At 38.7% G+C, this 18,925-nt stretch overlaps 1 protein-coding gene across 3 annotated transcripts in view; it reads left to right on the forward strand.

Moving 5' to 3' along the window:
- LOC124860451 (protocadherin-1-like) overlaps positions 1–18,925 on the forward strand; it is a 261,838-nt gene that overhangs the window by 119,623 nt on the left and 123,290 nt on the right. The window lies entirely within an intron of this gene.

An 18,925-nucleotide genomic window follows, 5' to 3' on the forward strand; every position in this document is an offset into this window, starting at 1 on the left:
TAATGGCATTAAGGATAAAATACCATGAAAAGTTTCAGGTGCAATTTTGTCTCTTTCTTCCTGCAAATATTTCAAATTTAATGGCCACACTTGAAAATCTACATTACAAACAGTTCATTTTCCGCAATTGTTTTTTTTTTAGGAAATTAGTTACCTGGAGACAACATAGAGAGGTTAGTTTACAGAACGGCCTTTTGTTAGATATGATTAATGCTCTCAACTACAACTGTTTGTGTTTTCCTATATTCTAATCACATTTGTTTTTAGTGGTGTTTATTTGTATCATGTATGGCTGAAACTAGATCCCTGACTTGCATTGCAGAACACTGCCTAGGTTTCTGGATAGCTGGATGAACTGGATTGGCACAATCAGATTTTCTTTTACCAAGAATATAACCTGCTAGGAGCTACGTGTTCTAATGAGCCCGAGAGCAATGTCATCTGGAGCTTTGCTCCAGACAGGGTCACCTTTGGCGAAAAGGTCGAGAGGGAGGTTCTAGACAAAGTGTAATCAAACCAAGATCTCAATGGGAGAACTGATGGAGTAAAATACAATGGCAGAGATGGCGGAGGAAGGCTGCAACAGAGGGTGGTCTCCAATCATAATGGATTACATGCCATTGGAATCTGCCAATGACCATGTGGTGACTGCAGGCACATCAGACTCCCCACATTGAACAATGTCACACGCAGGCGTCCTCCTTAAGAGGGAACCAGTCCAGTTTACATCCCTGATTACATTCCTTTGGTGATGAGGAAGCGGTGTTGGTAGCAGGACGTTGAAATCTGTGAGTCCCTAGCTACAACCTGTCGTTGGGTGTATGAATCCGTCATTGAACATAAGGACCGATGTGGTAAATGCTCTTCGGCAGCTGCAACCATAATTTAGCATTCCTATTTAGGAACTATTCTGCTCACCCCAGTATGGGAGGGGGTTTGAAAAAGGCACCCTAAACATAGCATCATTTAATGCCTAATGCCCAGGGTGCGATGGGGAGTGATGCATCCTAAAACGTGGCACCTCATTGATTGCATCACTGTGTGCATCAACGATCACAGCAATGTCCTGATTACCAGAACAATGACCAGTGCAGATGGTTGCTGCACAGACCACTGACTCATTCACTCCATCATGTCTATCAGTCTCATGTATAAGAGAAGAGTGCAGAAAAGCAAAGTTGTCAAAGTTCAACATCAAACAATTCCAGACCACTCTCCATGCAGTTCTGTCCAAACAATATCCAACTGATGTTGAATAACACTGGGGCTTGCTTAAGTCCACCATCACACAGTTCTGCACCAGCACCTCTGAAGTGTGGACTACATAAAGCAGGCACCTAAAAGCACTAGAAGCATCATCAGCGGAGTCTCAGCAAATCCTGAGGATTAGCTGGATGGATTAATGCACCAACGCCACAAAAGACCAAGACAGAGGACAGTTATACTAGACTTTGTGTGATCGCCAATCATCTGCAGTACAGCCCATACCAGTACATCATTAAAGCCATCAGTCAAGAAGATATATCTTTATTCAATTCAACGCAGTAAACATAATTTAAGTTATAATACTGATTACCATACATATTGAGCTGTATTGTAATGAGCAAACAAGTTAACACCTAAAACTCAGCATCCAATTCAGTTATCCACAAGTCAAAAAACTAAGTTATCCACCCTGTTCATGCACTTCTTTGTGTTTCATGCATATCATATTGAATTTAATGACTGTGGTATAGTTGTCTAGCTCAGGTACTAGCAGAAAATGATGTTTACAACAGACAAATATGCGCAGAAACTAAGGAATACAATTAACTTTATACCAGTTAAAGATGAAAATGATTATTTTCATCACACTTTGCTTTGGCCTTGGCATCGACATTGACATCCTTTTGGGTTGTTGAGGCATATTCTGGCTCAAACATTAAATGATTGAACTCCAATTGAATCCCCTCCATTTTATCTTAGTTATTTCTACACCAGTTCACTTGTATTCCTCAGAGGAAATGTCTGTTATACTGAAAGAAAAGGCTTAGAATTTCACATCAGATTTTTCCAAAAGTCACTCGTTCAGAATAGTGTTGATTAAAGCCAAAAAATCACCCCGGATTTTGCACCTTAGTGTTGATTTATTTACCACAATGTTTGGCTTTAAGAATCCATCATTACAAACCCCCAATATCAGTTTTCAGGATCAGCGATGTTCACTTTGTGTAAATATTAAATTTGTTAGCCGCACAATTTGAAAACTACTTTTTTGAAAATGTATTTTTTGAAATCCTGCTTTGCAAGTTCATGATTTATTGGAAAAGAAAATACACTTGTTATAATTTGCTATGAGATGTCCAACAGTATGGGATTGCTGTCATCACATTTCCTGTTTCTAGGTTCTCCAACATTCTCTACTGGGGACAGGTGAAAACTGTAGGCTGAGTAGTCCACTAGTTCTCCGTCACCTGTGCCTTTGGAATGTGTTTTTTCATAGTCTTGGTGGAAATGCATGGTGTCCTTGGAATAGATAGTCTTAACAGCAGCATTATTTCCCAAAGTAATCCCGTGGTTCCATCAGCTGTTAATAAATTATGGTTCTTGATCAAGAACCTGTCTAGGTTAGAATTGCTCCCTAAAATTCCTCCATATTCCTTGAATGGTTTAATGCTATTCTGCACTGTAGCTTTAGAAATATGCAAATATGAGAATGCTTTATAAACATCTAAAACATTTTCTAAAACCTTGTCTTGGAAAAACAACATCCTCTGCTCTTTTTTTGGTGACCAGATTCCTCTTTATGACTTTTTTTAGAATGTTATGGAGCCTAAAATGTAGGAATGGAGACAACATTTGTAAAATCTCAGTTTCAGTGCAAGTAGTACTGTTTTTTTAATTTGTAATTTACATATCCAGCCTGCTTCTCTGACTTAATGCTGTATAATCATTCTTGTTGGATATTCGGTTCTGTAAACAATGTTTAGTCATATTATGTGTAACATTTGAATAGTCGGTAGTGAATCAGAAACAAAACAAATTAATATCAAATTTCTGAACTTGTGTGTATATATATATATATATATATATATATATATATATTTTTTTTTTTTTTTTTCTCTTAATGTCAACAAATGCCAAAACGACAGTCAGTGGAGTTTTCTCAGTGTTCCTTGAACATGTCCACTGACATTTAATATTTCTTTGTTTACTTTTTTGTTTCACATAAAGTTTAGTCTCATGAAACTCCAACCAAAGAAACAGGTGGTTATAAAACACATTCTGTGGCCTATTCTTTCTGGCAGATTGGTAATTTTGTGAGGCAGCAGTGTGGTGCATGAGGTGTTGAGCCAATTAAACACTGAAAACCAAAATGTTTGTCCCTTTGATGATAATGGAACATGTCTCTGAGTGCAACAATGTGGCTCATTGAAGTGTTTTTGTCAGCTGAGTTGTGTTTTGTCTCTGGAACTGAGTCAACCAAAGAAAAAGGAAAATAAAGTGGCTGTGGGAACAAATATTTTCTCTCTTCGCTTTCGTTATAACTCTGAGGTGAAACTCTGAGCTTATCTCAAACCAAACACACACACACACAAACACACACACACACACACACACACACACTCTCTCTCTTGTTTTGCTATGTGTAGTAAGGACCATGTGTTGACTCCCATTGACTTCCATTGATTTTCAGTCATTTTCAACCCTTTCTATGCCCTAACCCTGACAATAACCCTAAACTTGACCATTACCAGTGCATGCCTAACCCTAACCTTAACCTAAAGTCAATTCACACCTTAGTCCTAAACCTAACCGTTATCAAAACAGGTCGTGAGGACCAGCAAAATGTCCTCACTTTGATACAAACGGTCCTCAATTTGATGGCAAGACAGGAACACACACACATACATGCTGCATCTAGAGTGCATTTTGCATAGGTTTATTCTGCCTGAGCTCTGGTGGAAACTCATTTCCCTGCTGCAGTGCCTTCATTTGGATTCATGTGGGAACTTTACACGGAAACACAAAGCTGCTTTTTGTGCACTGCTTCGCTGCCCATGCAGCTCCACGATCAATGAACATTATCAGTAATCGGACTCGATCAGTCCGAGCTTTTAGCATTTTATCTGGCCGATAAACTTCCTGCAGAGGTGTTCATTTGAGTTTTATAAATGCCTAGGAGCTTTTCTGTGGAATCATAAACACTCAGCAGTGCAGGTGATGAGATCAGCAGTCCGGTTCAGCCAGGATGTACTGGAGAAGGTTAAAATAAGAAGTGCTGAAGTTCACTGTTCAGATGGTGTGTTCAGGTTGATAGGAAGTGTTAACCACCTACCACACGAAGGGTTTTGTATCAATATCAAACATTTCCAGATTGGTGTCTTCTGACTGAAAAGCACATTCTTCCATATCTTTCCTGTGTCCCCTTGTGGCAAACTTTAAACATGACTTGTTTTGACTCTTTTTTTAATATTTCCATTCTTCCATAAAGGTCAGATTTTTTTAGAGGAATGCATTCCATACCATGATGGTGCCACCACTATGTCGTCTGCAAAAAAAAAAAAAAGGTTTTCTGGGCTCGGAGTTTAGAAACTGCATCTCTGCACACCTACATAAACTAAAATAATCTCAATATTAACTCCCTGTTGCACTGTTTTTTACCACTATGAAAAACCTGATTGGAGAGGGTAAAAAAATGATCTCAGTGCTTTAAAATGTAAACCAGGGTTGATCAGAGCAGTACTCGGAGTTACCTGTGAAGTACTGTAACAATCAGAACTTCAGAACTGTGTCACACTCACAGTCTTTCCGGAAGAATTACTTTCCAAATCCACCTCCAATAAAAGAATTGCTTCAATGGACAAAAACATGTATTTCTGAAAATAAACAAAAATTTCTGTGTTTGCACTTCAAGGCTGATGTAAATTAATGTGGCTGCTGACACGCATTCGCTATCGTTTTACAACATTTGCAACAAGTTATAGCTCCCTCACCACATTTGGAGGGTGCACAGCAGTTAAAAAAATAATTTCTAACTTAATAAATTAAATACAGGTCAACAAAAAAATGTAACTAAACACAACTGGCTCCTACACTGCTAGCTCCCACATTTATGGTTGAAATACAGATTCAGAGAATCATAAATCTCATGTTAAACGTGATTGTTGTGTGGTAGAGATTTAGTAAATTGGTTAATTTTGGTCATTGGCTAGCCTCGTACACCTAATAAAAATGATAATAATAATGAAAAATGGACATAGAAAATAATATTGTTTTATTGTTTCTTTTGTGTGTCTGAATACCGAATTAGAAGGTAATAAAAACCTTTATGGGAGAGCACTCAAAATCAACATGCTGACCATCTTAGAATTTGAAGTTAAAATTATAATTTGTTCAATTCAGGTTATTTACATATTTACAATTCACTTAAATGATATCTCAAAGCATTTTACAAGACAAACAAGTCCAGTTCATATCCATAATCCAGGGTAGTATAAATATAAATTATTTAAACCGAAACATATCACCAGATTTATGTCCAATGAAATACTGTCTAGTTTGATTCTAAATATATTAGTCAAATTCAGTGGATCATTTAATGCTAACTAGCAAATATTTTCTTCTTCAGAAAATACAGCCAATGCTGCTGAGTTATTGATTTTACAGCAATCTCTCCTTTCTCGTTTTATAAGGCAAACACAGCGTTAGTACGATTTTCTGTCCATCCATCCATCCTAAACAGTAAACTCAATGCTATTTCTGAGGTACAGTACATGAACCATGATCTAAAGTTTCATATTCCAAGGTCTTTTCAAAACTTTTTGAGGTTCAGATAAAAACAATGCCCTAAAGCAAATAAAAACATGTTGTTTTTTTAAGCTGTTCCCTCAGAATCTGTGTGCTCATTTTTGTCACCGTCCTGCTGTGAAGACACATACGTGTCGTGGTGAGAACTCCATCTTTGTAGTCAGGCAGAAGCAGCTGTGTGCAGATGTTCTCTCCTGTTTTGGGGTGCTTACATGATGCAGTAAACACATACAGGCAACACACAAAGCTGCTCAGCTCGGCACTGCAGGCCGTTTCTCAAAGTGCCGGCCCCCTGCTGCAGCGTCAAACTTGCAACCTTCAGAAATAGAACAGAAGAAAGACAAATTGAAGGAGAGGAGAGTATGCAGTGAATTTGTTTTGCTTAAGGGAAGGGGTTTCTTATGCGCACACATTAGTCTCTCTTACTACATGGATGTTCATTGAAATATGTGTTTACCAGCTGCTTCCTCATGATGCAATGATTTTTTTTTTACCCAATATTTATTTGAAGATCTTACTAACAGATTCAGATTTGATCTGTTTTTCTGAGAATTTTTATTGACACAAACATGCAACAACAAATTCAACTACATGTTCAAAAAAATATTCACTGTAGAATTTATTGTAGAATTAAAAGGTCAAGAAGTAGGAGCTTTATTATTTCCAGGATGTTCCATAGGATAAAGAAAAAATAAAAGCTACTGCTCTTTTTGTTGAATAAAAAGCCTGGTGCTTCTTTCATTTTTATAAAATATTAAAGCAATACTTGGTTTATATGAATACTCCGCCTAAACTTTTCTCAGTTTGGAGGGGGAAAAAATGGAAATACCTGTTGAAATCCTGGATATTTATTCCTGAAAATAATTTATAAAGGATTGTGTAACAGTCTGTCTCCTTAAGAACAAAATCTAAAGAAATTAGAGAATACTGTAACTTTTCAAAAGCATTATTATTATTATTATTATTACTTTATTTTATTTTTACCTGCTTTGAGTCTCAAATGTTAAATGAAGGCCAGTGTGGCTGGAATTTCTGAGCAAGTTTTCTAAGTATGAACAGATCAGCAATTTCAACACGAAGTATGATAAATTATTGATTACAAAAATGTAGCAAAGAGGCAACTTGGACTAAGTCAGGACTGTACTTGGTCGCCATAACCCGTTTGCTTTATGCAGATGATTTGGTTCTGTTTGCATCTTAAAGGCATGACTTTTTGGTGTGCGGCCAAGTAAAGTTGTCCAGATAGGAGCCAGCTCTTTTAAATCTGAGCACATCATTTCAACCAAAAAAAGGTGAAACACTTCTCTACGTCAGGTTGAGGAGTTTAAGTATCTTGGTCTTTGGTTCATGAGTGATTGTAGGATGGAGCAGGAGATGGATAGACCAGCAGGAGGCCTAATCTGTAGAAGCGCTACTGCTGCCCTAATCAGCTATAGTGAAAAAAGAACTGAGCCAAAAAAATTTCAACTCTTGTGCATGGTGCGTGGGATAGTGGTAGAGTGAAAGACCCATATAGGAAGCCTCAGTCCTCGACACAGCCTTTCCGCATGCTAGTCCTGAGACATGCAGCATTGGTCTCCAAGGACACCAATGTTGCATGTCTTCTCCCTCCCACAATAGGGAATATATATACCAACTAGCCTGAAAGTGCCTTGGATTCATCTAGAATGAGCTGGAGAGTGTCTTGGTTTAGCTCCTGGATTTGCTACCCAGGCTTGCAGGTGATCCCAAAAGCCCATCATGGCTAGGATCCAAAGCTAGTTTGGAGGACATTGTTTTCCTTGTAGCCTGAGAATCCCTTGGGAAATCCTTATGGATAAACTGGAAATTGTCTCTGGAGAGAGGGACGTCTGGGTCTCCCTCTTGGACCTGGACAAAACCCAAGGGTGTCCAGGCTCTATCAGAAGTTAAGCTGAATAGGGCATTTTTTAGACAACTCTCTTTAGAAATTATACAGGCACCTCTCACTGGGAGGAGATCCAGGAAACATCTAGAACTTGTAGAAGGGCCCATATATCTTCCTTGGGAGATCCCTCAGGAACTGAGGAGAGGCATTTCTCCAAATTTCCCTCCTCGACCTGTTACTTCTGTTACCCAGCCTTTGCTAAGCAGGGGTCTAGGAATAGATGAATAGTTGAATGGATTCAAATTCATGATGACAAACATTTGTAATCCATAATAATTCCAGTATTCCTTTCAGCTATAAGATTAATCTGGAGTACATAAAATGACCCTTGTAGAATCCAGACTTCTTCCTGAGATGTAGCTTTACTCTGACACTTTTTTCCTAAAGCCTAACCAGGTATTGATTTAAATGCATTTTGTTTGCCTGATTAACATTTTAAATGCCCCTCAGCGTTCGATTTACTGTCGCGTAATCAAAATTTGACTAGATACATGGAAATTTGGATTCAACCCTCACATGTCACCGTTGAGCAGTGGTTGGTCCTTTGCTGCCGGAGGGATGTTATAAAAAATGACACATATTGTGAGGAAGTGTGGGGGGCTCAACAACAAGTTTGTGCCCTGGGGGTTAATCCAACACTTGAGATGGATTTGGACAAACTGTTGAATAATTTATAACTTTGCCCCGATGCTTTCAGGGTAGAAAGTCATGGAGCTGCTGCTTAGACTCCATTGCATCTTTTTTTGACCAGGAATACTTTAGGGAAATCACCGCAACGACCGAAAGATTCAAGACGCCAAAATGTTTCCTAGATGTTGTTATGCACACTTCCTCTTCCTCCTTTGTTGTAGCACTCCTTGGTCATTTATTTCCCGTTTTATAGCTCCTCATTCATTCCTTGCTTGGATTCAGCACAGTTCTGTTGAATTATTGGAGGCAGCCGTTCATCTTGTGGACCAAGTGTGTGTGTGTGTGAACATGTGTTAATACGTTTGTGTAGGTTCAGGAGTGTGTGTGCATGCATACTTGATAAGGACAGACTTTTATAAGCATGCACAATGCAGCCTCACACACTCTTATCTCCCACAGAGGGAGGTAATGAGGATCTCTCACACACACACATTCACACTCCCACACACACACATGCACACACTTGGTTATCTTCCTCTCCGTGTCTCGGCTGACAAACACCCAGTGAGGCGTCCTGCGTTCCTCCTCTCACTGGTTTTTAATCATCTCTGAACAATGTGGCCCACTGAACGGGCCTCCTCTTCCTCTATCACCTCCTGCAGGAGTTTGAGCTGCAACAGGAAGAGGAACCGACCTGGACTTCTTATCAGCCTCAACCCACCTTCGTCCTGCTCCTCCAGCTTCCGTTAACCCCCACTGCTCCTCTTCTTCCCCTCTTATCCTCCTTATCTTCTTTAATTCTTCCTTTCTGCATGATGGATTTAATGATACATCTGCGGCCTCGCTGTTGCCTCTCCCTCCGATGGTAATCAAGGTCAGTTATTACAGATTCAAGGAAAAATGGCTCATCATGCCTCTCTTGTTTTACATAAGTGCACATGTGCGTTTTACCTGCAGACGGCTAAACATCCGCCTGCGGAGAAGCTGTTAGTGGGGAACCTCCGACAAAGTGCAGCAATAACGGTTTTCTGCAGAGGCCATGATGAAGCATTTTCCCTTGAATCCTTAATTAATGACCTTCATCGCCATTACCGAAAACTCTTTCTAGCTCTCTACATACAGTTTGGAGGTAGAAGGAATGCTTACAGCATAAAATGGGACTAAAATGCAAATACAAATAAAAACATCTATAATACAAAAAAAAGGAATAAATGTTCAAAGAACTTTCTACTAAATGCATACTAAGTTGTGCAAGGTGATTTAAAGTTCGTTGCACGCTAAATCTTGTATATACTTTAAGGAAGACTACGTGTGGTTTGGCCTACCTTAACAAACAACGCTATAACTAAAATGTTTTAATTGTTTTGACATTTTTTGTCATTTTTATACTTTAAACAATCATTGGCAGCATTTTTTTAGCTGTATTCATAGCTGCATTTGTTTTAATGGTCAATGTGGTTTGTTGCAATCTTAATCTCAGAGAGCCTGCTTCTACTTCATGAACAACTAACCCATTTAATACTTTTTTCTATTTCATTAAATTGCTGGATGCCTAGAGGATCATTGTCATTCTGATAGACCATGTGCATTTAATTTTTTCCCTTTTTATAATGATTCTTTTTAAGATGGTACTTCATTAAAGCAAAAAATGGCCTCAGGTTTGACAATTCTCTTAGTACTTCAGTCTGTTTTGGATGCCTTTATGGTTAACAATGCCTCCGTTCACATTAAAAGTAAAAAAAAAAAAAAAAGTTTAATCCCACCCTTTTCGGGGAACCTCCCTAGAGTTCAGGGTTGATGTTAGACACAAAGTAGGGCAGTAGAGAACAGTAAAGCTGGTCAGAAATACAGCGACTGTTTTGGCAGCCATCTGGAGGACGAGAACATGGTGTTCTGTTAAAGGACAGCGGCAGGATGGAGGTTGAGGTGGAGGTTGCCCTCGATGTTGGTTGGTGTTTTTTTCCTCCCCTCTGATCTGCTCCACTTTCTCTTAGTTCAACATGCTGAGGCGGCACTTCTATTTCCTGCAAACTAACACGCAAACACAATCAGTACAAAAAGGGCAACAAACAAGAGAGGGTGGGAGGTTGTCTGTTGTTTTTGGGCGTGCTGGAGGTGACAGACGGGTGGGAGAGAGATCCAGACACCTTGCTCCATAAATACAGAAGTGATTTATTTCCTAATGCTCACTCAGCAAACAGAACGGAGAACTTAGAGCCAGCGAGCAGTTAATAATAACACAACCTGGCACACTTTGTTTTCCCAAACACACCTGATCAAGAAGACGACCATTACAGGATCCCTGGCAGGCATCCCAGCCCAATTTTTGGAAAATAAATCTATGTTTTTTTCTGAATGTTTTCTTTGTTAGGGAATTATTCAGTGGTAAGCAATAAAGCACATTCTTGTTTTTTTACATGTCGTAAACATAGTTGTGCTTATAGCCCATAAAACAATAATGGAAACAGAAACTGCCCAAATGACCCTGATCAAAAGTTTACATAATCTAGTTTTTAATACAGTCTATTGCCACTTCAACATGAATGACAACTCAAAATATTTAGTGGTGTTTGTAGATGATTCTTGGGCTTTCTTGAATGACCTGCATATTGGAGATCAAATAAAAAAGTTATTCAGTGACTGAGTTCAGGAGATTAGCAAGTCCAGTTCTGGATCTTCACTCTTTCCCTTTTTAGGCAATACCAGGTCAGCTTGGAACGTCCAAGTACACATGTGGAGCTTTCGGGCTGATGAGTGCAGATATACCTCCAGTATTTCTTAACAGCTTGCTGCATTAATCTTGCCATCAATTTTGATAAACTTCCCTGTGCCTTTGTAGATCATACTTTGAGCTGAGGTCAAAGTGTGATCTATCTTATGTTTCACTGTAGGATTCGTGTACTTTTCTTCACAGACCTTGTAGGTTTCTCTCCCAGTGTAACTTTTAAGGTTGTGACCATAATGTCTACCTTTTGCCAAACTTTAATAACTTTAGGAGTTTTGAGTCTTGTTTCTGTGCTGTTTTGCATACCATAACTGCTCTGTTTTGTGACTTCTAGCGAAGTAACAGCTGTCCTCCGGAGACTCAACCATGCAGTCCATACGTCAAATGCCTCCTTTTTGTGAGTCCTGTTTGTCAGCTGAAGTTATTCGTGGGTTTTTCTTGTGCATCCCAAACTCTTTCCTTGCAATTGTAGTGAAAATTTGTGTTGTTTCCAATAGAATCCCTCAAAAGAGGGAGCTGTTGAATGAAGGTTTCTCCTGGCATCAGTTTGGTCAGGGTGAAAATATAGATGGATTTTTTTATATAGGTAAACATTTTCTAAACATCTGCTCATATGCTCTGGATTAAAACTGATGATATGATATATAAGTGATTCTTAGATTAAATGCAAGTCATTGTCAGTTTAATAGTCTAATATGCATAAACCTTTCATATTTAAAGACATTTAACATGAACTAATGAACTAACATGAACTTTTCCCCTATTAGTAGTTATTCTGAGTTTGTTGGGCTGCCCTCTAGTGGAATCCACTAGTACCAAACTTAGAATATCACTGACAAAAACTTGCTTGAATATTCTTGAAAATTAATGTAGCAGAGACAAAAAGAAATATCAGTTATCTGTGCAAAAAATTTTATATGCAAGATATGTGTTTTGTCATTCATTATCACATGTTAGATGTGCTGAAGCAAACATGCAATGCTCCTATCACACAAAGTTGGAGAAAAAGTGGAACGAACTACCTCCTTTATGTAACATCTGGTTCTGTGCCAGTACAGAAATATAAACTGACCTCTCTGGGCTCTTCTACAGGGAAGACATGAAGTAAGAGTGCTCTGAGTCCAGTTATTTCTGTGTTTGAACTTGTTCACCTGCAGAAGATGCCTGTCGCCTGAAGAATCAGGGATCTGGGCCTTTGATGCCTTGACTGCACAATGTTTCTCACAGGTTAAGGGGGAGCTCCATTGTACTTTTAGTTTTGGGCATTTTCTATCACTTTTACACTATAATATTGCAGTTTTCACCTACACACTGAGAAAAAACAGGATTTTAAAAAAATCTTTCTCAAATGCTCAAACTGTTTGGAATGCAGGTGATAAAACATCAGGAGACTCTCAGTCCTGTAGAAACTCCTGTTTTTCAGCTAAATAAACTTTGACTTATTGAAACTGCATGTACTGAGATTCATATTGATCAATAAAATGAAAAGATGAAGCAGAAGCAGTCCATTTTTTTGAGAACTAATATGCTGGTTTTACTGGTTCTGATAGCGCCCAGTTGCCATGGTGATCGGCCCAGAAGTGTTGCTTTTTAGTAGTCCGGGCCTGTCCTATGTGTGTGTGTTTGTGCACATTTGAAACGTCTGACCGTGCATTGTGTGCCTTTGAATTAGGACACTTTGCTTGGCAGCCCTCTTTGCCTTTGTACAATGTGTGCGTGTGTACGTGTGAGTGATGTCGAGCATCCCTGCGGCGCTACAGGGAGGCTAATTGTATTTTAATTACAAAACCATCAAACGCACAAGTCAAACAGTTACCTTCCACCCACAGAAAGACACACAATAAATGAGGAAAAAGTGTTAGTTTAATCCTGAACAGAACCTCTGTAGACAAAAACCCACATGAGATTCTCTTAAACCCTAGTTTACAATAAATATATTCATATGTACAAACCATGCCTTTACTTCTCATATGTGTCGATTTGTGAAATCTATTATAGTAAGAGATGTTGGATGTGATGTCATGAAATAGGATAACTTGCAGTTGATTCTTTGAACCCACCAGGGGGCCAACTGTATTAAAAAAATGTCTGTTTGTGCTTGTGAGCAGAATACATGCAATATGTGCATGTATTGGTATATTTCACTACATGTTCTTTAATCAAGAGGTCCTCCTTCATCACAACTTTTTAATGTAGAAACATGTTTATTGTCAGAATATTTTATGCAGTTTAATTTTACACAGCTTAAGAAGCTGTATTTTAGTGGTTTTCTTTACAATAAACACTCTGAGTTGGATTTAGGTGAACATCCACCAACTGTTAAATGGCTTAAAAAACTGTAAAAGCTGGCATGATAACATGAACTTGCTTAGTGTTTAGTAGACTGATTACCATGCAGTCCATAGCCTGGACTGCATGTATTTTTGGCAACAATCTTTTGGGTTATTTAACTTTTAATTGAATCTAAACATTAAAAAAACATTATCTCTATCCTTTTAGGGACTTTAAAGTAACTATATAGTGTTATACACAATAAAGTCTACCATCATATACTGTGGCTACTACTATATACTGTGCCTGGAGCAAAATAACAAATGTTAATGTCAACATGCTAACACTAGCATTAGCATGCTACTATAAATATTTGCAGCGTATTATGTGGATTCTCATATTTTGAAATGTTTAACTTTCTGTCTCAATTTTCTCATTTACAGTGCACTACAAATTTGTAAAATAGTACATTAAAATAACTATTAAAGATAGTTTAAGTGTAAAAAAAAAGACCATAATATGTATCAGGCAAAAGGCTGATACATACTCTGGAACAACAGACGAATTACAGGGGTTGGACAATGAAACTGAAACACCTGTCATTTTAGTGTGGGAGGTTTCATGGCTAAATTGGACCAGCCTGGTAGCCAGTCTTCATTGATTGCACATTACGCCAGTTAGAGCAGAGTGTGAAGATTCAATTAGCAGGGTAAGAGCACAGTTTGGCTCAAAATATTGAAATGCACACAACATTATGGGTGACATACCAGAGTTCAAAAGAGGACAAATTGTTGGTGCATGTCTTGCTGGCACATCTGTGACCAAGACAGCAAGTCTTTGTGATGTATCAAGAGCCACGGTATCCAGGGTAATGTCAGCATACCACCAAGAAGAACGAACCACATCCAACAGGATTAACTGTGGACACAAGAGGAAGCTGTCTGAAAGGGATGTTCGGGTGCTAACCCGAATTGTATCCAAAAAACATAAAACCACGGTTGTACAAATCACGGCAGAATTAAATGTGCACCTCAACTCTCCTGTTTCCACCAGACGTGTCCGTCAGGAGCTCCACAGGGTCAATATACACGGCTGGGCTGCTATAGCCAAACCTTTGGTCACTCATGCCAATGCCAAATGTTGGTTTCAATGGTGCAAAGAGCACGAATCTTGGGCTGTGGACAATGTGAAACATGTATTGTTCTCTGATGAGTCCGCCTTTACTGTTTTCCCAACATCCGGGAGAGTTACGGTGTGGAGAAGCCCCAAAGAAGCATACCACTCAGACTGTTGCATGCCCAGAGTGAAGAATGGGGGTGGATCAGTGATGGTTTGGGCTGCCATATCATGGCATTCCCTTGGCCCAATATTTGTGCTAGATGGGCGCGTCACTGCCAAGGACTACCGAACCATTCTTGAGGACCGTGTGCATCCAATGGTTCAAACATTGTATCTTGAAGGCGGTGCCGTGTATCAGGATGACAATGCACCAATACACACAACAAGACTGGTGAAAGATTGGTTTGATGAACATGAAAGTGAAGTTGAACATCTCCCATGGCCTGCACAGTCACCAGATCTAAACATTATTGAGCCACTTTGGGGTGTTTTGGAGGAGCGAGTCAGGAAACATTTTCCTCCACCAGTATCACGTAGTGACCTGGCCACTATCCTGCAAGAAGAATGGCTTAAAATCCCTCTGACTACTGTGCAGGACTTGTATATGTCATTCCCAAGACGGATTGACGCTGTATTGACCGCAAAAGGAGGCCCTACACCATACTAATAAATTATTGTGGTCTAAAACCAGGTGTTTCAGTTTTGTTATTTCACCTAAGGATTCAAGAATAAGGACAAGAAGTTCTCGTTGACAAAGACATTACTTCACATGAACTGAAGTGCAGGCCTCCTAAGAAGACTTCATACCTCTCACACTGCAGTGCAAGCACTTAATTTTTCTCAGGCAGAGCGCAAGACAAACATTCCGAACAGATCATGACCCAAGAACAAAAACTGTGCAAAAACGTCCAAACCATCGCTGGAAAAAAATTATGTTTTTTGTTCTGACAGCCCTGGGAGAGAGAACAAATTTCTCTGTTCTTGTGGAGTATACATATGCCTTAAGTCGACCAATAAATTGTTATGTCAACAGGCTAGAGTTGGCATGCTAATGCTGATGTTGGTAGCAAGTAATCATGATCTTTTTCAAATGTTCATCTCTTTCTTCCGTTTTTGAATGCAAGAGACCATAATACACTACAGCCATGGCTAACCGAGAATGGTACATCTAATGATAACTGTTAATTAATTAATTAATCAGTTAATAGTTGACAACAGCACTGTTAAGTCTTCAGATTTTTCACAATCAATAAAGGGACAGCATTCTTCTAGGTGACTCAATTTTTCAACTGTGCCCCTCTAATTATCAAGCCGAGCTACAGTATTTCAGATTTTATCAGGAAAATGTGTTTTGACACCATATTTAAATCTGTAACAACGAACATGTCCACTACTGTCTACCCGTGTACCACTATGTGGTAGATTGCAACAATGTTTAAAAGCAGTTGTTTGGCATGGAATTGAATATTCATTTTCTATGAATGACTTTAATAACTTCATATGAAGGTTGCAATGGCCAGTGGTTGCCCATGTTTAAATAGGTGGATACACAAGGACATTTGTTCTATTACCTTGTCTGAGTTATGAATATAAATGATAATGTTTTATACTGGTATATCCTGCTGATTTTTATTTATGCAATATGTAACTGGGGACTGTGTAAATAGCCTTCTGTTGCACTTTCATAGTGTTCTAAATGCAAAAACAGCGGGCTAGCAATTTACAACTCTGTGAACGTGTAAATGGATGACCAAGTGAGCATTTCACACGTCTGATGTCTTCGACAAAAAGCAGCCTATAAGGGGATGGGGACATTAGACAGTGTACTGACTTCTGCATCTGTGACCGGCCTGGGTTACCCTCTATAGACACTGGTAGACACTGAGTTTACATCTCAATTGTCAAACAATCTGCTCCTAAACTTTTTTTTTTTTATCAAGACCTTTTTTGGTAAACAGATGGAATTGGCTCAAGGATGTGAATATTGGCTGACTTATCAGCGAGTGGGTTGTCAGCCAGTGGGCTTTCATAGAGCCAGTAGCTATTCCACTGGGTGGGTGATTTTGAAAAAGATGCAATTCTTTTCATTCGTACCAGTCCCTCACTCACCAGTGCCAGCTTATCATATTTCAGATCAGTGACTGGCTTTGGATAGATTGTAGCCTCCAGAGGAGTATCAGTCTTTCTAAGTTGGCTGCAATGTTTTGCCATTTTAGAGTAAAATGTTTCTTAAACAATCATAACATAAATAACTTAAACAGATGATTTGCCTTATCTTTGCTTGGAAAAGTATCTGAAGAAACGGCACAACTAAAGGTAAAGATAAAAATGTTGGTTCACTGCACAAGCTAGAACATTATTTCCTTACATTTCAACATGCAGGGATTGACTATGTTGAGATTGTTATTTGAGGAACTGATGACTCCAAGGGGATTCATAAACATCTGAGACAGTACAGTTTCTCATGGTGTTCCATTTGAGATCCCAAAGGATGAATAATAATAGTTTGTATTTGTGGTGTATTTTGTGCAACTTGGACTTGTATGCTTAAAATGTTTTCACATTGTTGTACACTATAAAATGTTACATTCTTCAGAGATTTTGTTCAATATTAAGATGGCAGAATTATACAGTTGCAGGTCCATAGTGTGAAATCCCGTTCCACAACATCCTAAAGGTACTCTGGTGGATTGAGATTAAGTGAAAGCGGAGGCCATTGGAGTATAGTGTAATTTTTATGTTTAAGAACTCTGAGATGATTTAAGCTATGCATTTGGAGACAGCATTCTGCACACCTTGGTTGTAACAACTGATTAATGTTGCTTTTCTATTCTCAAGTCATTCTGACCATTCTCATTTGACCTTTTACATTAACAAGGAGTTTTCATCCACACAACTTCTGTTCTCTGGATATTTTCTCTCTGTTGTAGACTATTCTCTTTTTTTGAAAGTCTCAGAAGATCAGCAGTATCTGAAATAAACAATCCAGCCAGTCTGGCACCAACAACCATACCATGTTCAAAGTCACTTAAATCCTATTCAATTCAATTCAAATTCAAAAATACTTTATTAAGCCCAAAGGGAAATTAAATGTTGTTGTAGCTCATTATGAAGGTTTCTTCAAAGAGCCGTTGTAGATGCTGATGGCTGTGGGCAGGAAGGATCTCCTGTAGTGCTCCGTCTTACAGCAGATCTGAAGAAGCCTCTGACTGAAGACACTCTGTTGTTGTAGGACAGTCTCATGAAGAGGATGCTCAGGGTTCTCCATAATGTTCTTCATTTTATGAAGAATCCGTCTTTCCACAATGATCTCCAGAGGTTCCAGAGGAGTTCCCAGAACATTGCCAGCCTTCTTTATCAGCTTGTTGAGCTTTTTTAAGTACCTGGCTCTGATGCTGCTTCCCCAGCAGATGATGGCAGAAGAGATCACACTTTCCACAACAGACTTATAGAAGATATGCAGCATCTTGCTGCAAACACCAAAGGACCTAAGCTTCCTCAAGAAGTACAGTCTGCTCTGTCCCTTCTTGTAGATGGCTTCACAGTTGCATCTCCACTCTAGTCTGTTGTCCAGGTGAACACCGAGGTATTTATACAATGATAGAAATAGTTTTTGACTTATTCCTGTTTCTCTTAAAATCTACAATCATCTCCTTTGTTTTAGTCACGTTCAAAATGAGATGATTGTTTCCACACCATCTAATACTTGATTTGAACTTTAGCAACTCATCCTCAGCATATTACCTAAATTTGTTGAGTTGATCCCATGTGATTGGTTGATTCATTATTTGTGTTACCAAGCAGTTGATCAGGTGCACCTAATATATTTTGCACATTTTCACTTATAAAAACTACCAGTTCAGTTAAATTTGTGTCAAAACATTATGCACACATCTTTAGCAGAAATGTCCCCTAAAGTACCAAGTCAACAATTCCTGAAACACGACCTTTGGATTGTGTTTCTTTTACAACAAATTGTGTCCCCCTAATGAGTCGCAATGAAGCAATCTTAACTAGAGAGTATATTGTAAAATTTTTTTCACAGTTCCTTTTCATAAGTGTAAAAGAATTAAGACATTTCTCTGACATGTTTTTGCAGATTTGTTATCAACATTTTATGCTTACAAGTGTCCGCTTAAGGACTTCAAAATATAATAGTGATCTGATAAGAGTTCAGTTTAAGCTAACTTGCCATTATCTAATGACTGAAATTAACTGGATGAAGCAAAACATAAACTGGCATTGTTTCAAAGTCTATCAACTGTTCTTTTAAAGTGATCAATTTTACTGGCCATAGAGAATCTGCCTTTGAGGTCAATGTCTCTATCAGACCGGTTTGTAAATCAAAACACTGTGACAGAATAAAACAATCAATCACCTTCCATTAGCAATTCCCATTTTAACCTGAGAGGGTTGCGTCAGAATGAAATGTGACTTCTCTGAGCTGCAGAACCAAACTAAACTTGAATCAGTCTGTGGGATAA

This window comes from Girardinichthys multiradiatus, chromosome 23 (assembly GCF_021462225.1).
Source record: "Girardinichthys multiradiatus isolate DD_20200921_A chromosome 23, DD_fGirMul_XY1, whole genome shotgun sequence".
NCBI lineage: Eukaryota > Metazoa > Chordata > Actinopteri > Cyprinodontiformes > Goodeidae > Girardinichthys > Girardinichthys multiradiatus.